At 39.4% G+C, this 18,334-nt stretch overlaps 1 protein-coding gene across 1 annotated transcript in view; it reads left to right on the forward strand.

The window, feature by feature from the left end:
* The first annotated feature begins 620 nt into the window (after positions 1-620).
* The window catches only part of wnt5b (wingless-type MMTV integration site family, member 5b), a 148,066-nt gene continuing 130,352 nt past the window's right edge, over positions 621-18,334 (forward strand). Inside the window, exon 1 of the mRNA XM_036577662.1 lies at positions 621-1,207. The gene's annotated coding sequence lies outside the window, so the exon portion shown is untranslated. The remainder of the gene's footprint in view (positions 1,208-18,334) is intronic.

The raw sequence follows: 18,334 nt of genomic DNA on the forward strand, positions 1-18,334 counted from the left end.
AATGATTTTATTCCAAGCAATTTTGGAGCATTTCTGTCGGTCCATTCATCAAAGGTAAAGGGCAGCTAGTTTATTTAAACAATGCTGTAAAGTGAAAATTGAAAAAACGCAGACCTGTTTTGTTTTCAGTGCCGATGTACATTTTATTTACATTTTATATCTCATATGTGGTGTGTACAATTTTACTATGAGCAAATATAAGTACATATATTTGTCTTCCATTTGTTGCTTGTTTGGTGTTTTTTTGTTCTTAGAATTACATTTTTAAGTGCTTTGTTTTCGCAGTGCTACATACTCAGAAATGTTTATTTCCATGTAATAATATAGTAATAAAAAAGTTATTTTTTTAACTTTGTCATAAAGGTGAACAGCTTCTGATACATTTGCAAACTATGGAATCCAATAAGAATGCGCGTTCACGCGGCTCCAGTACTGATCCAAACGTGAATGCGCGTTCACGCGGCTCCAGTACTGATCTAAACGGGAATGCGCGCTCCAGTGCCGAGTCGAGTGGGTATGCGCGCTCCCGCTCGTGCCTCTTTCCCTCCCCCGAGAAGAGGGCAGGCCTGAGAGTGTAAAGCCCCGCACATACTCCTCCAAACCCCCCATTCACTGCGAGAGCGAGACAGCTCCGCACGCGCAGATCTCTTTGTAACACAGTTCGGCGCGTGTAAGAAGGGCTTCTCTGGTTCGCGTCTGGAGAGAAAACTTTGGGAAACAGACGAGAAGAGAAACTTTTCGGAACCCTCCATCAGACTCTGACCCCCCCCCCGTCCCTCCCACCCCCTCACACCCCTCTCCGCGCGCTGTCTGCGCTTAAAGGCGGATAAAAGACTCACAGCGTTTCGTTCCCACCTGTTGCGTTCTGCCGAGAGCACTTCGAGGAAAGTTGTGGAACTCTGGAGGGAACAGCAGCGCAGAGATCAGCCAGAGATCAGCTGAAGATCAGCCGGCTTTGTTCTCAGCGCGGCGAGAGGAGCGCGCGCTCTCCGCAGAGAGAACCAGAACCAGCTCCTGGAGGAGAAGAGAGGATTTTGTTTGATCTGAAGTGGAATTTGTACACTTTTTTCCCTCCTCACGAGACGCTCCAACTCGCGTGCTGCTGGCCGAGAGCAGAGAAGTGACTCGCGGAACATCTCGAAGGGCAGCTCGAGCTCCAGCTCCGGGAGAAAGTTTTGGAAAGTTTGGACGGAACAGCTACGAACAAGTAAGATGAGCTGCAGCGGCTCGCGCTGACTTCACTCTCCGATTTCTCTGCTTTAAGAGCTCTGAGTACTTTCAGAAAGTTTGCTGGGTGTAGTTCATGCTCTGTGCTCGAGGTTCTCCCAAAGGTTCTACACTTTAACACGTAGTCCAGGTTCAGGTTCTCCTAATCACATCAGCTGTGCTTCATGTGCTGGGATTCTACTATGTTTCTCCAGCTGGAGTCACAGAGGTTTGCTGTGTTGAGTGAGTTCAGTGCGGACAGTCAGAGCTAATGCAGGTATTAGCTGAGCTACAGTGAGCGGCTGCTCTTTGGAGAACACCAAGGCCAAGTGTGGACAGAGTTTAGGACAAATGCTGCTCCTTTTACAGGGTCAGATGAGCTACATCTGAAAAGCCTTGAGCTCATAATGACCCATCAATGTTATTATTAAATAACCGAGTCTCATTTCTGGCGTAAATAAATGAATAGTGTAGCTGTTCGGCTCCAAATTGAGTCAATTCTGAAAGTCTCTCATTCACTCTTTAGTCTACAGGTGGTTTATTGTGATTCTGTCTGCTCCAGTCATTAAGAAGCTTCTGATTTCCTTAGGTTGGTCAGATTGATTCTGTCTTGGTGAGATTTAGGGAAAAGTTTGGATTGTTTAAAGTGCATCACGCTCATTCTTTTGCTGTAAATCTGTCCCGCTCAGCGGTCAGGCTGCAAGGAACTGGACGAAGTCCCTGAAAGTTTGCGGCTGTCCCAATACTATATACCACTGCTCTTATAATCCTGTTCTCATAACTTTTTGTTGTCTTTTTCACTTTTCTTGCTTGGGTTTAATCACCACCATATTTAAATGTGACGTTCCTGCATTATTTGTTATGTTGAAAATTATATCTATTAGATTTGTGTAATTTATTTATCAGGCAAAAGTCACTTGGTGTGAACTGGTAGGTGAGTTTATTGGCCTGAAAGGCCTGTACGAGTCTACACTCTCCAAAAAAAGGTACTAAACCACCACTGGAGTGGCATCGCTCACATCACCGGGGTGGTATTCCCAAGGGGACGTTCAGTACCTATAGTTAGGAAACATAACTGTACGACATTCTACTGTAATTCTATATTTTTAAGGTGCATTGACACCGTATACACTGTTAGAAATAAAGTTGCTGTGCTGGTACATTTTTCGTTCTTCAAGGTACAAACAGTGTAAATGTACCTCAAAGGTACAACAGTGGTTTTAAGGTCTGACTGTGAACCTTAAATAAGTTTTTCCAGGTGAAAAGTTCGTATTTGTACCTTTTCATAACCGAATGTTTTAAAACAGAACAGTAAAATAAAAGCCTGGAGACGAGACGGGGTGTGTGGAGTCAGTACAGCTTAGAACATATCATTTCAGTGGATTATGGTTCAGTTATGTACCCTGACTAAAGGTACTGAGATGTACCCTTGAGGGAACCACCCCAGTGACACTTTAGTACCTTTATTTTCGAGATTGCAATGATTAGCAAACGATACATCATCCAGCTCTGCTGTCAGAGCTCAGACACTCAACACAAGCAAGTAAAACTGACTGCACATCTACAGAAGTACAGAACACCTAAAACAGCTTACAACATCTGCCATGGATTAAAAGCGACATATACTATCAGAAAAAAGGTACATTTGTTTTCATCAAAGGGCAAACAATGTAAATATGCTCAGAAAGGTACGGCAAAGGTCCAGCTGTGTACCTTAAATAAGTTTTTCAGGGGAAAGGTACACATCTTTTCATAATCTCAATTAATCTTCATAATAAAGGTACTAAACTGTCACTGGGGCAGTGCCCCTCTTGTCACTGGGGTGGTTCCCTCAAGGGTCCATCTCAGTACCTTTAGTCAGGGAACATAACTGAACCATAATCCACTGAAATGCTATTTTCTAAGCTGTACTGACTCCACACACCCCGTCTCGTCTCCAGGCTTTTATTTTACTGTTCTGTTTTAAAACATTCTGTTATGAAAAGGTGCAAATACGAACTTTTCACCTGGAAAAACTTATTTCAGGTTCACAGTTGGACCTTAAAACCACTGTTGTACCTTTGAGGGAACATTTACATTGTTTGTACCTTTACGAATGTAAAATTTACCTGCACAGAACCTTTATTTGTAACAATGTACTATGATATTGGCCTTTGTGATCGTGAAATTGCATACAAATGAGCCTTGTAACTCAATTTTTACTGTACCAGTTACAGTTCCAGATGAGTTTCTTGCAAGCCAATCCTTAATCATGTCACTTTATTAATTCACCAATGCATTTTTAATGTACGCCAAGTACATCCAAGTAATGTCTAGCAATACCGAAATGCTGTCCATATCGTACGGCAGTAGCTGCCAGTCCTCATTACAGGATACACGCTGTGAATGCGTGTCTGCGGGGTGTAATGTAGAAGTGTGTGAGCACATTGTTAGACCCCGTCCACACACACTGTCTTGAGGCCCCTCAGCCACTGCCACTCTTAAGACTCCTTCTTAAAAGTGTACACAAGGTTAAGAGGGGCTGTGACAGTGTTAGGAACAGAGTTATGAAGGAATCCTGACCTTCACTTTGCTGCTTTTAGGGATTTGGTATTCCATTCACTCGTCTAACCGCCACACCACCCCACTCTGCAGAGTGGCTCCTCCTGACCTTCAGGTCCACTTCCCATTCCTGACTGACAGCTGACAGCCTCCACCTTGTGTCCGTCTGGAGATTTGACTTTTCCTGCTTGTCTGTTTGAGTTGTAGGCTGATGCCCAGTACCGACCACCTCAGTGGACAGTCATATGTCAGTCTAGCTGGTATTAGAGCAGAAGTTATGTCATATCATTAGAAGAACAAATGTGGAACAATAGAATTGTGTTCTCTGTTCTCCCGTTCTCTACTGAGAACATGCTTCTGCACATTATAATTATTGCTTGCCTGCTGAATTTTATATATTAGGGGAAAAACCACAAAACATAAAATGTGTCCTGAGCAAAATTTATGGCATATATATATATATATATATATATATATATATATATATATATATATATATATATATATATATATACTTTTTTTTATTATTTATTTATTTATTTTTTGCAATTAAACTAAGCAAATAAAAAAAAAAATTGTGCTCTAGGAAATTGCCAAAAATGCAATATTTAAGTGTGTTCCCTGCAGAGGATGCATTAACTTTTTTTTTTGCTTATTTTCACAGTCAACAAAACCTGATTTAAACTTTCACATATGACTAAGTCAGTAAAAGGAAGACTTTGAGGTAGTAGAATATGTGAAATGACAGTCAGATTTAACAGCAAAGGATCACTTGCAGCACCTGCTCACAGTTCAGACATGAAGACAGAAAACCAATGTGCTAATACATGATCAGTGTATTGTGGTCACTGAGTGATTTCCAGTGATGAACTAGAAGCAAAATCCTTGCCTCAAATGTGCATGTTCATATAAATAAAATGCATTTCAACACTGAACCCTTAACCCTCTACTGCACACGTTATGAGAGCAGTTTTTTTAAAAAAATATTCAGTTCACTTTTCTTGCATGAAGTGGACCTGATTATTAAATTCAAAAACATTTTTAAATAATGATGTGTGCAGCGGTCGGTGTATGTTGCCTTGAGGCAACATTGTGCAACAATGGGAAGAAATGATATTGAGCTGTGTTCTCTGAAGTGGTGAGACTCCATTCCACTGTCGCAAAATGTTGCTTCTAGGCAACAAACATATTTCTGTGAATTGTCATAAAAACAAATGATACTGAATGTTAAGTGAATGTTAAAGTGTCCACTAAGAGACAGTCTGACCAAGTACATGCTTGTTATTGACTCAAACTCTGCCCTTTATTGTTAACCCTGTCATTGTTGTTAAATATGTATAAAGTTATTGTAAAGTGAGGAAAATGGGTTTGTTGCCCTGAAGCAACGTTGTTCAACTGAGGATTAAAAGAATAGAGGGTTCTTTGCCACAGAAGAACCATATTTGGTTCCCTAAAGAAAATCTTTCCATAGATGGTTCTTTAAAGAATCATTTTTTTTGTAATTGAGATGTGAGTGTGGAGAACCTTTTTGAAGTTTAAAGAACCTCCTTTTAATGTAAATGTTCTTGGAGAAGAACCTTTACATGATGTGAAAGTTCTTCTCACTCACAGAGCTCTTTTTCTAATATTGTTCTTTACAGAATAAAAAGTGATCCTTCTGTGGCATCACACAAAGTTTGTGGCACCTTTTTATTAAGATTGTATTGTTACCAAACGTAAGTAAAATGAAAGACACAATTGTGTTGCTATTTTAATATATATTATTAAATCAGTCATTAAGTCAATACATCACTTTTTTCAGTGCACAGTACTGTGCAAAAGTCAGAAACCATGCTTCATTAATCTGATTTCCTGTCAAAACAACCATTAAGTACAAGCAATTCATTTTTCTATATATATTTCAGAGGAGATTTGATATAATTCACTTGCATAAGGAAGGAGAAAGACAACCCAGAGTAGGTGAAAAAATAAGAGTTCCCAAAACAGGGGTTAAAAATGATTAAACGCTACAGAGAAAATGGGGCTCCTAACAACCACCTGGAAGACCTTGTCGACACCAAAACTGCCCCCATCAGATAAACAGCACTTAAAGCTTTCATCTTTGAGAGAGAGGAGAAAATCAAGCTGCTTCAGATCTGAAAACATCCACAGGTGTTTCTGTCCATCCTTCCACTGTGAGAAGACGACTCAGCGCTATGGGTCTGAAAGGATGTGTAGCTGTCAAGAAGAACCTCACTGAGAAAAGGAGACGGACACATAAAACAAAGAAGCTGAACAATGGACTGACCACCCCCGAGTCCAGACCTCAACACCACTGAATGTGTTTGGATAAGGTGGATCATAAGATGCAGAAAACGCAAGCAACTTCTGAAAATGAGTCTCCTGAAAAGAATGAAAGACCTGATAGACCACCAAAGAGTGGACACACTGAATACTGGAAAAATTTATATTATATTTACTTGTTGAAGCTTCTATGTCATTTTCTGTTTAATATATCTTTATATGAATACATAAGGAAATGGAATAAATGAGGGGTGGTCTCCACAGCACCACAGTCCCGAGTGACTGAGTGTGCGTCTGCATTTCTGTGAAGTTTGGAATGTGACTGCTCGATTAAGACGTTGATTAATTTAATGAAATGTTGGAGTTCTGAAGAGGAATGAGGAGTTGTGGACATTGGCCGTGCTCTGGGAAACCTCTCAACAGCTGATTCAGAGAGATAAAACCGTCAACAGCACACCTGCACAAGCCAACCTGCCACACCGCCCCTCCACACACACACACACACACACACACACACACACACACACACACACACACACATACATATAAAATCAGGTTCTTTTTCTTCGCTTCCAAATGCAGTCAAAACTCATTAGATACCTCCCATTATTTATACCTTATAAATGATGATTTTGTGCATATTTTTGTGCATATTCAGCTTCTTGCTATCTACATTAATGATTTGGGTTTAAACAAATCATAAATATCTAAGATCTGAAAACTTTATTCTTTTTCAAGTTGCTTTTTCATGAGAATTGTGTCATGTACAGTCGGATTCAGGTAGAATTGTGTCATGTACAGTCGGATTCAGGCAGAATTTTTTCATGAGGATTTTGAAGCCACCTGTATCAGAGCCTGCTTTAAAATGTGTACTGAGGTAATGTCCTCCTTTCTTGACGGCTGTCATTGAGATTACATTGTGCTCCCTCTGTGCGGCCTTGTACAGCTATCTGAGGATCATTATTAAACCTAAGCCTGCACTAAACAGACGTTCCGTGAAAGCTCCGCAATGCACCATGTCAGAGCCTGCTGTCTGTTCAGAGACTGGGGGTCCTCTTTAAAGTGCTAATCAGAGCCCCCTTCCACAGACACAAGCAGCAGGGACCACACAGCCACCCAGACATCAACAAGCCCCTTCCATCCCTCTGATCATTTTGCCTGGATTACATCTATAGGCCCAGTTACTACCTAATCCATGGCCCAATCCCATTTCTTAGATTTACCCCTACCCCTTGTTTTTGAGTGTCAGCTTGCTCCTTGGAACTGAGTTGCAAGATGTAGTAGTTGAAATCTTCCCTATGAAATGGGACCCTCAAATAAAGAAGAGCATTACTTCATTAACAGCTACTAGCGCTGCTCTGTAGGCGACCCTGCCAGTCTGCAGTGATAGAAGAGGAGGGTATAGTTTAGATACCGCACTGCTGGGCCGGGATTTAGGGCATCATATGCCTTCAAAGGGGGGGATGTGACAATTATTTACTGTCACCCACTCCTAATTCTTGGTGATATGAAGCTGAAGTCAGCTATTTGCCAGCTTCTTGTTCAAATTTTCCCATTCCACCTTAAATGGAGCAGCAGTTACATTCTGGAACCTCAGGTGTCAGAACTGCTGGACTATTTAAGGTGGAACGGGAAATTTTGCTGCTGGCTACCGAAACATCAGCATACTATCAGTGATTTTTTATGCTTCTTATGAAGAAAAGGATCACAATACATTGAAATGACATTAAGCTTAGATAAAACAGTGGTTATTATAATTTTTAACAGAGAAAATTCTCACATTTGTGGGTTTCTTTGGTCGCTTGCTCAGGCATCTTGCCGGTTTTTCTATTTTTTCTCATAACACTCTGTTTGGACTGTGCCTCTGAAAAACCTCTGTTTGGAGGGTCATGTAGCCCTAACACTTCACCCCACCCCTCCATCTCAACAAAAATCAGGACACCCTACCCCTAGGCATGAACGCACAAAACAGAGGTGTAGGGCACAGTGGTAGGGGCGAGGGGTGAAATGGGATTGGGCCCAAGTCTCATGTTCAATTTGCACCATTATGAATAAGGGTGGGCAATTGTTATCATAATACCTTATGACACAATACACACCATGGACATCATCAGTACTTCAACAAGACTTTGTAACTGCTTAGAACACTAAAAGGCAGATGTAGACCAGTTATAGAGAACCTATAAACAGCAGCAACAACCAGCGTACAATAAATGTGTAGTAATGTCTTATTGGATGTCAAGCCATTATGCTATTATTATTACAATTGATTGATTGTGACTCTTATTTTTGCGAACATTTAATTCATCATTGTAATTAATGCTAGTTCAATATGTCTGTCTGAACCATGTCAAGTAATTTTAATAATAGTAACCTTATAATACCTTGTAATATATTTGTAATACCATTGTAATTACTGTTGTAAGTTTTTACAGTGTTTTACAATGCAGGCTAATGCAAAGCAAAGTGACTCAGGTAGTAAATTCAAGCCTTAAAACTAGTAGTTTACACTGATAAACAATTATATTCATAGCAAGCAACATAAAATGCTAATCCAGCGTGGAAAACTGATATGAATATGAATGATAAAATGCTTATCCATGTGCAGTGTGCATCAGATAATGCTGTAAAATCTGATTTGCTTTGCACTTGCATGAAGAGTGTCGCACATACGCAGTACAAATTGGGCAGCTGAAGCAGATGGAGTGATAGGCCTTTACAGAGATGGGCCTTATAGAGTTCATGTAGTGATGGACAGAAATCCATGCGGTGTGGCAGAGTTCTGCTGACAAGCCCTGTTATCTTAGCACTGACAGACAGACAGAGCACAGCCTGAGGCCTGAGAGCTCTGTTAAAAACTCCAGGGTTAGAGGTCACAACCGAGTGTGAGAGACTGTGAATTAGTCCTGTGACTGCAGGCGATGTGTAACCACTGTGGATTAGAGCTTTAATCAGGCCTAAAATATTGATCTGAAACCAAATGTAGTCAGAGAATATTCTGTTTGTGTCTATTCTGGCTGGACTTACAGCACAAAGTTTTGAATTCAAACCTAGTTTCTACAGTCGGGTTCAGACAGAATTTTGTTGATCTACAGTCGGGATCAGACAGGTTTTCTTTAGGCTACAGTCAGTTTACACAGAATTCTGTCAGGATCAGACTAGGCCTGGGGGTTATCTAGTACGATATTTTCTAGTTAAAAAAAATCATGAGTATCAATGTTATAATGTCAAAATTCTGTCAGAAATCTGTCAGACTACAGCCAGTTCAGACAAAATTCTGTCAGACTACAATCAGATTTGGACAGAATTCTGGCAGGCTCCAAGAAGTTCAGACAGAAATTTGTGATGTACAGTTTGATTCAGGCAGAATTTTGTCATGCAGAGTCAAACACAGACATAATTTTGTCATGTAGAGTCAGATTCAGGCAGATTTTTGTCATGTAGAGTCAGATTCAGGTAGAATTTTGTGATGTACAGTTTGATTCAGGCAGAACTTTTCAGGTACAGTCTGATTCAGGTAGAATTTTGTCATGTACAGTTTGATTCAGGCAGAACTTTTCAGGTACAGTCTGATTCAGGTAGAATTTTGTCATGTACAGTCAGATTCAGACAAAAATTTGTCAGGTATTGTCTATTTCAGACAGAGTTTTGTCAGGCCACACTCGGATTCAGGCAGCATGTTATCATGTACAGTTGGATTTAGCCAGAATTTTGCACAGTCGGGTTCAGGTACAGTTTGATTTGGACCCAATTTTGTCAGGCTACAGTCAGATTCACATAAAGTTTTGTTGGGCTTCTTCCAGGTTCAGACAACAATCTTTATGAAATTGACTGTAGCCCAACAAAATTCTGTCCAAAATAAACAACCTCCATCAGATACGTCTCTACAGTCTTCATGGTAGTGCAGTTTTCAGTCCTCATCAATCCTAATAGTGATGCAGCTTTTAAACTGTACAGTCCCCAGTTTTTTATCCATTTCACATGATTTCCAGACCTCTATCAAACATCCTTTTGGCTGCACTAAACTGTTCTCTCCTGAACTGATTTGGCCTTGAGGGCCTGAGTGCCAATGTCAAAAGTGACTCCATCTTGTCAGATTAAAAATTGTTTAGGTAATAAAAATAAGAAGAACAAATATGATAAATGCAAATCAAAACCTGTTAAAGGAGCTATGAGAACTTGAATCAGAAATGTGATTGATTGATAGATTAGTCATTTCGAGTTTGGACAAATACTTCTTCTGTGGGTACTGAGAACTCCGCAAAACACTTTGAGTGGATTAGCAGGGCCTATGTTATATAGACAGAAACATTTGTTCCATATGCTCTTCAGTCAGCACTTCCTGAGTCGAATGTCAGAGATGGTGAAAATAAGGATCAAACAAACGCCTAATCTATGGCCCCTCAGCTGTATTTAGCAGCCAAGAGGCCGTGACTGTATTTAATTGTCTCAGTGATGGCTTTAGCACATGGGTGAGTAATGGTCAGTTGAACAGCATATGTTCAGTAGTTGGAGAATGCTCCAGTCTGTGGTATGTTAGTGTTTAGCATTGCTGAGGCATGTCCTGTTTCTGTCCTCTTAAAGAATACAGCCTTTTCACACGTCCCTGTGAGTGGAAACCAGAGAGCCGGCACTTCTGACTCTACAATTACCTTAATAAGCGCCATTTACACATGGAGCTGCTGCATGTCAGGGGTACACACGCACCGCACACACACACACACACCGCATGCGCGCGCGCACACACACACACACACACACACACACACACACACACACACACACTGCACGCACACCCTTTCTCTGTATTTTTTAATTATTTTCATTATTATTATTATTATTATTGTTATTATTATTATTATCATTATTATTATACTATTAATATAATAGTATTGTATTAATATTTTTATAACTAACATTTCTAAATTAAACAAGGAATATATTTAGGGTTGGGCAATCTAATAATATTTGTTATTGTTATAAATTATGTCACATTGTATCACAGTATATCATGCAGCATATTGTAGATATTCCAAGTACTTGAAAAACAACTCTTGTGTTTCATTACAAAGACCGCATAATTAGTCCTGTTTAATTAATTCAATGTAGTGCAGTGTGTGAAACATTGAATAAAATATTCTGTAGTCATAGCTTTTGAAAGTATTTTTTTATTTTTTCCCCAATTTTCCCAAACTTCCCCAATTTTCTCCCCAATTTATTTGCATCCAATTCCACCCACTAGTTAGGACTCCCCCAATCACACGATACCACTAATGCTAGGAGGGCTAAGGCTAGAACAGGCTTTCTGCCACCACATCTTTTCAAACTGCTGAGTAATAACTGATCACATTGATTTATCAGTCTACTCAGGCTTTAGCAGAGCTCAGTAACACTGAGATTAATAACTGATCACATTGATTTATCAGTCTACTCAGGCTTTAGCAGAGCTCAGTAACACTGAGATTAATAACTGATCACATTGATTTATCAGTCTACTCAGGCTTTAGCAGAGCTCAGTAACACTGAGATTAATAACTGATCATCACATTGATTTATCAGTCTACTCAGGCTTTAGCAGAGCTCAGTAACACTGAGATTAATAACTGATCACATTGATTTATCAGTCTACTCAGGCTTTAGCAGAGCTCAGCAACACTGAGATTAATAACTGATCACATTGATTTATCAGTCTACTCAGGCTTTAGCAGAGCTCAGTAACACTGAGATTAATAACTGATCATCACATTGATTTATCAGTCTACTCAGGCTTTAGCAGAGCTCAGCAACACTGAGATCAGTCTACTCAGGCTTAGCAGGTACTTTAGTGTAGAGAAGCCATTAACTGCGGTCCTCCTTAGAATTTGTGTAACAAATATGTTTGCTAAATGTTTTGTGCTGATTCTAAAATAGCTCATAAACAAGCATTAATTGAGTTTCTTTTGAATATTTTATATTTTTTTTATTTAGTGGGTAAATATTCTAAAAACATTCTCCTAAAAATGTACAAATGTAATGTGTTCTGTATACTGAATACATATTCCCAATACTTGTATACCATTACATCCCAACCCTGGTTATAACGTAATGTTGTTTAGGGAGACTGAACAAGAACAACTGGCCCGCTCACATTTCTTATTTGAACCCATTTAAGTAAGGTAATAATAAGTAAGGTAATGTATATATTCGAACTGAGTTCCATATGTTCTCTGGTATATCCACTTGGATAATCACATATATACGTTCTCTCATCTGTAGCGCATTGTCTGTATTCTGTGGCTTCAGCCCAGTATAAACACAGCTGTAAATGACTCTTCTGGCCAGCTGTAAATGTGAATGCATGTGTTTGCTCCCTTGCTCCTCTTTAACGAAGCCCAGGCTGCATTAATCTGTTAAGCAGCGCTTGTAAAAGTGTGAAAATTGTGCTCCATTGAAGAGGTTTTATGCCTAAGAATTTGCCTTGTTGTTTTTGCTGCAGGCTTTTTCGAGCCTTTTTAGCTTAGGGTTTGTGGAGACTGTGCCAGGTGTGATATTTGTATGCCTTTGCAGGGAGGCCTAATAACAGAATTTGCTTCCTTCACTGTTAGATAGCGATCGGGTATTGCTGAGTGACTTCATATTGTATCTAAATTAAAGCCAGGGCAGCAGGCGAGCTTTGAAACCCGATGTGGCTTTTGTGTGTTGACTGAGACAGTAGGAGAACTTGCTTCTGCTGTTTCTCGACATTTATTCTCGTAAGTGGCTGATGGAGGAATGATATGCTGAAAAGGCTGACAGCCATCAGACCGGATCTGCATGTTGGTCAGCAGCATACTTTATTTTGATAGAACCGTTTATTAGCCAAGTATCTTTTCACATATGGCGAGTACAAAAACAGAAAACAGTAAAAGCTGATATATTATGTAATGATTGTAAATAAATTAAATGGTTTAATTTGCAACTGAATAAGATATGTGCATACAGTCCTATGCAAAAGTTTCAACACCCCCAGCCAATTAACATGTTTTGTTGATTCTCTAGATAAAAATAAGGTTGCACATGGCCTGCAGGCTAGATTAGGCCCACGACACAATCCTATCCGTGCTGCACTACAGTCCCCAGCATGCACTGCAACATAATGTGCTCTCTGACTCTCCTACCCCAATAACAGTCTTTGGGACAGCAGTTACACCTCAATCCTACACAATTCCACACCAGTCATATCACTAAACACACTAACTGCATTTCAGCTGCAGTTCAACCAATATAAACGCCAAATGTCAGCTCAGCAGCTCAGAAACTGAGCCCAAGTCTTAATGAACTTGCAGTAAAGAAAGGATGCCAGGTGTCCAGTTCAAGCAGATAGGCAGGTTTAAGAGACTGAGCTTCTGGGGACATTTAAATTTAGATCATTTCAAGTATTCATGTAATATTTCAAGGTTTACTACAAGTGCCTGTATTTTACAGCTGAGGTTTTTGAGTATTATGAATAAACAATGGCCAGTTCGTGTTATAGCACATTAATTAAAATGATTTTTTTTTTCATCTGGCCTACAGATGTGAGATTTTTAACATGGCCCATTTAGTGGTTGAGTTTGACACCCCTGCTCTACAGAGGACAAACTAATTTTTTTTAGCAAATTTTAGCACATTTTCTATTTATGTGTTGAGCATAAAATATTGGAAAAAATATAAAACATAAAATAGTAAATGTGCCATAAATACATAAAATATGGTCTGTGCAAAAGTTATTTTCACAACATATAATTTGGCCTGGAACACGCAAACATTTGTCTATGATTGAATAGTATCCTATAGCTTACACTCAAACAAAGAGTTGGATTTACTTAAAAATGTTATGTCAAGTAGTTCCACACAACTGAGCTGACTGAGTGATATGTACTGAACGAATTTAAGTAAATCGCACTAAAGTGATCTGAGTAAATATGAATGAACTGGACTGATTAGTGCCCTGCGATGGACTGCCGACCTGTCCAGGGTGTATCCTGCTTTCCGCCCAATGACAGCTGGGATAGGCTCCAGCAGCCCACCGTGACCCAGAAGGATAAGCGGTTTAGATGATGTGTGTGTGTGTAGTTTTAAGTGTTACCTAAATTGAAATGTTTGATTTATTTAAAACCGCTATGTCGAGTGGTTCCACGCAGCTGTGTTAAGTAGCTGTTTAGATGCTCAGTTGAGTAATAAGTACTAATTAAAGTAGAATAAAGTAAATAAGTTTTAGAGCTACATAATTTCATGTTACTATCACGCTATTGAGCTGCGGTAGAATTGTGCTCAGCAGCAAGTTACATGGTGACTTGCACTTGCAGCCAACAACAATGTGGTTAGGCAATAAACTGTGGAGTATAAGAGAAGTTTACTCACAATGGAAGGTGGGCCAACGCAAAAGACCACACATGGAGGGGGAGTAAAACAAGTACAACAATATGTAAATAGATGGGCCAATGGGAAAGGTGTTGTGTTTTACTCAAAAGAATACACTGACCAAACAAACACTAACAAAGTAAATCTGACAGCTCACTGAATTTCATTGAAAGATATGCAGCTGACTCAGTTTCACTGACTTACATGCATTTAAGAACTTTAAATGAAATTTTTTTTTTTTTGAGTAGTCAAATTCTCAGTTTGTTAAAATCATAATTTTTGAAATGCAGCTGGTTATCATCAGTATTAAGGGAAACATTGAAGGGGAGCTCCACCAGTTTTTCAAAAATATCTGCATAATACAATCACTAAACATTCAGATCGGTTTGATGTGAAATGCTGTTGTAGAGAAACTTAAGTCAGAATTGTTCACAGTGGTGGTGATAGGAACCAGACATCTGAGGAGTTTAATGAATCGAATAGCTCCCTTACAGCAAGTTATTACATGGAATGGTTATTAATGCGCTGCCTGATGTCTGATACATTGTTTCACGATAGTTTTGTGATGATGTTTGGGCCTAAAATGTCTTGTTAGTCCTTTTATTTTAATCAATTTGTGGTAGAGGGGAATGTGCAGAGTGTTGTGAGGTAACATAGTCCCTAATTTTTTTTTTCTACCTTTTCCACTATTTTACCGTCACCAACATTTAATATTAAAGTGCATAAGACACATGCAGGTTTGCCAGTGGTTTTGGATCATAAGCAAAATGGCTATATGCTCCAACCTGCCACTGCATTAGGTACACCTCCTTGTATCTACACTCACTGTCCATTTAATCAATTCCACTTACCTTTAGGAGCACTTTGTGGTTCTACAATTACAGACTGTAGTCCATCTGTTTCTCTGCATACCTTTTTAGCCCCCTTTCATCCTGTTCTTCAGTGGACAGGACCACCACAGGGCAGGTATTATTAAAACTATTACATGAAACAGTCATAAATGTGCTGCCTGATACCTACGACATTGTTTAAAACTAACTTAAATAAAATACACTTTTTAAAATCCATTCTTGGCAGAGAGGCACATGCAGGTCAATATAAGGCAAATAATCCCCAAAGAAAGCTTTTTGGATTCACCACTATTTTATCATTATCAACATTACATGTAAAAACCTATTAAATATCAATAAGACACTAGTAGGTTCACTGGTGGTTTTGGGTAGCAAATAAAATGTCTATATTTGTGTTGTACATATTATGACCTCTGGTTCCTATCACCACCACTGTAAAGAAATCGGAGTTAGTTTTTCTGAACCGTTGCGCATGAAACCACTCTGAATGACTTTATTTTACATCTTAAAAATGGAATTTCCGGTAACACTTATTTGGATAGTTCACTTTAGATGCTTTGTAGATACTTAATTTTCTTTCAAGTTACATTCAACCAAATATCTCCTCAACTGACCGTATTTTTTTTTAACTCTAAACCTGCTCTAATCCTGACCCTAACCTTAACCTCAACCCAAAACCTAAACCCAAACCTCATCCTGGTCCAAATCCTAACCCTAATCCCACCACTGTTTTGGAATCAACTGAGTTTTAACAGATAGTTTGTTAACAATTTAAACTCCTGTAGAAAATCTATAGGGGACTATAGTGGACGATCCTAATAAAGTGAGAAGTTAAATTCAAAGACAAATCAATTTAAGGGGGACGATATAATAAATAAACCAAAATATTATACTGTCAATCTTTTTAAATATCTTTTTAGATACAAGTGCACTTTCTTTAACTTATTATTGCTCAACTTTCTGCCCACTGCGTACACTTTGTTCTACAACTATTCATTATGTGTCTGTGCTTCTAGCCTGATTACACTGGATGCCTTCGTAAGTCCCATTTACACATTCCAGCGTGCTCTTTTTAAACATTTGGCCCTGATCCATTTCTACCGAAGGAGTATTGTGAGCACCAGCGCTGCATTTTGACAGCCGTGTGAGCGCAGAGCAGAGTACGGAGCTGCAGAGGGAGGGGGAGTGAGGTTGGGGGGGCAGATCCACTGCCCACATTTACACACATTGAGTGAGCAGGGGGGTTAGAGTGTTAGCTAAGGAGATTGAGAGGGCACTAACAGAGCGCCGGTAATAGACTGGTATAATAGCCAAGTAAATCCCTGTTGAGCCAACTCGCACACGCACACACATTCACCCCCCTCTCGTTCTCGTCTCTTGCCCTCTCTTTAGCGCAACCGCACTCACACATTTCTCCCCCTGTTTTAGCCTCACACATACACACATCACATACGCAAACTACAAGCGACTGACCCCGCTGCCCCGGCCCTCACAGCAGCCTTAATTGGTGTCATTAAGAGCTCTGAAAGCAGAGAGATAATTGGGCTGGTCCACTTGAGCAAACAGGACTTCAATGGAGTCATTTAACAGCGTGATGTGGCGAGGGCCAGGGGAGTCCTGGGAAGCGGGCCGATGCAGGACGGACGGGGGGTTCTCTCTTAAACTCGCCTTTTTAAACAGGTGCAGGGTGTTCCCCCTGTCGAGTGCTGTGACCCGATCTCTGTTGTGTTGCGTTTAGTCCTGTGGTTATTTATTTTGTGGTCCTAAACCTGACGATTCTGGAAACTTCTTGATGCTACCAAGCTGTTATTTTCGCAAGATGAAAGAAGCTGTACTCTTTCCTTTCCTCAAATGATCAGCCAAGACATATCTGGTTTGCTTCGTTGGTTCTGCGGTGGAGCTACAAGGCTAATGTAGCTGTCAAGTGATGGAAGCTTAACCTAAATCATGCCTGTTCATCACACTTGCGTCCAGTTGCGTCAGTGCTTTTTAAATAATCTGAAGGAGACTTGGTTATGTGTCCAAATGTTGCTTATTTAGATTTGTGTCGGAGCTACGAGGCTAATGTAGCTAAAAAAGTAATGGAAACGTATATATAATGCAGCAGCAATTAGCAAACTGCATGCCTAAATCATCACACACTCGCCTCCAACCGCAACAGATTGTTAAGTATTCTCAAAAAGACTTGCTTATGTGTCCAAAAACTGCTTGTTCAGATTTGCACTAGAACTACAAGGGTAATATAGCTAAAAAAGTATTTGAAATGTATATGCAATATGGGTCATCCTACAGAAACGTCCACTTTTTTATCCATCCACAGGAGTCACTGGTGTTACTGATCGTCATTGGTGTTACACATAAGAAAGGTAACACCAGAGACATTTTTAATGAAAAATGCATTTTACTAAACGGCTGCTACAGAGCATCAAACCATATGTTGTCAATCATGGAAGATCCACTAAAATATGGAATTTAATCCATTTGTATTCTGTTTTTCCCCCAATGATCTAAGATTAGCGTAGGTCACACCAGTGACTTCAACTAAAAGCTTCATATGAAATCATGAACTAAATGAGAAAATCTCTGATAACTGAAAGACACAGTGGACTCACCATGTGCTTTTCTTCATAGATCCTCAGAAAACAGGTAAAAGGAAGTCAAGTGATGCCATCAGTGTGATTTTTATTTCAAAATAAGAGATATTTTGTTACACAGTAACACCAGTAACACGACTCCTGGGGACAGCAACTTTCATTCTATATTTTATAATATTTATTTTGCATTTGTTTCCTTTATGTCATTTGAATCATATATTTCATAGTCATGTAGAGATTATTGCAGTTAAAATTGCAGCAAAACACATTTTTTACCTCAGAATATGGCCTCACCTTTTACACATGACTGTGAGGACTAGCACTTCTGTGGTGCTTGGAATTCTATATGATTGATTTAAAAACCAATATTGCTAAATTGACAACTCAGAAAGGTGTAATTGTTAAAATGATGTATTGTGTTTTAAAATGTTTATATTTCAAAAATGTATATATTTTATATGTAAACACAAAAATGGACATTTCCATAGAATGACTCGT

This window comes from Colossoma macropomum, unplaced genomic scaffold (assembly GCF_904425465.1).
Source record: "Colossoma macropomum unplaced genomic scaffold, Colossoma_macropomum, whole genome shotgun sequence".
Taxonomy (NCBI): domain Eukaryota; kingdom Metazoa; phylum Chordata; class Actinopteri; order Characiformes; family Serrasalmidae; genus Colossoma; species Colossoma macropomum.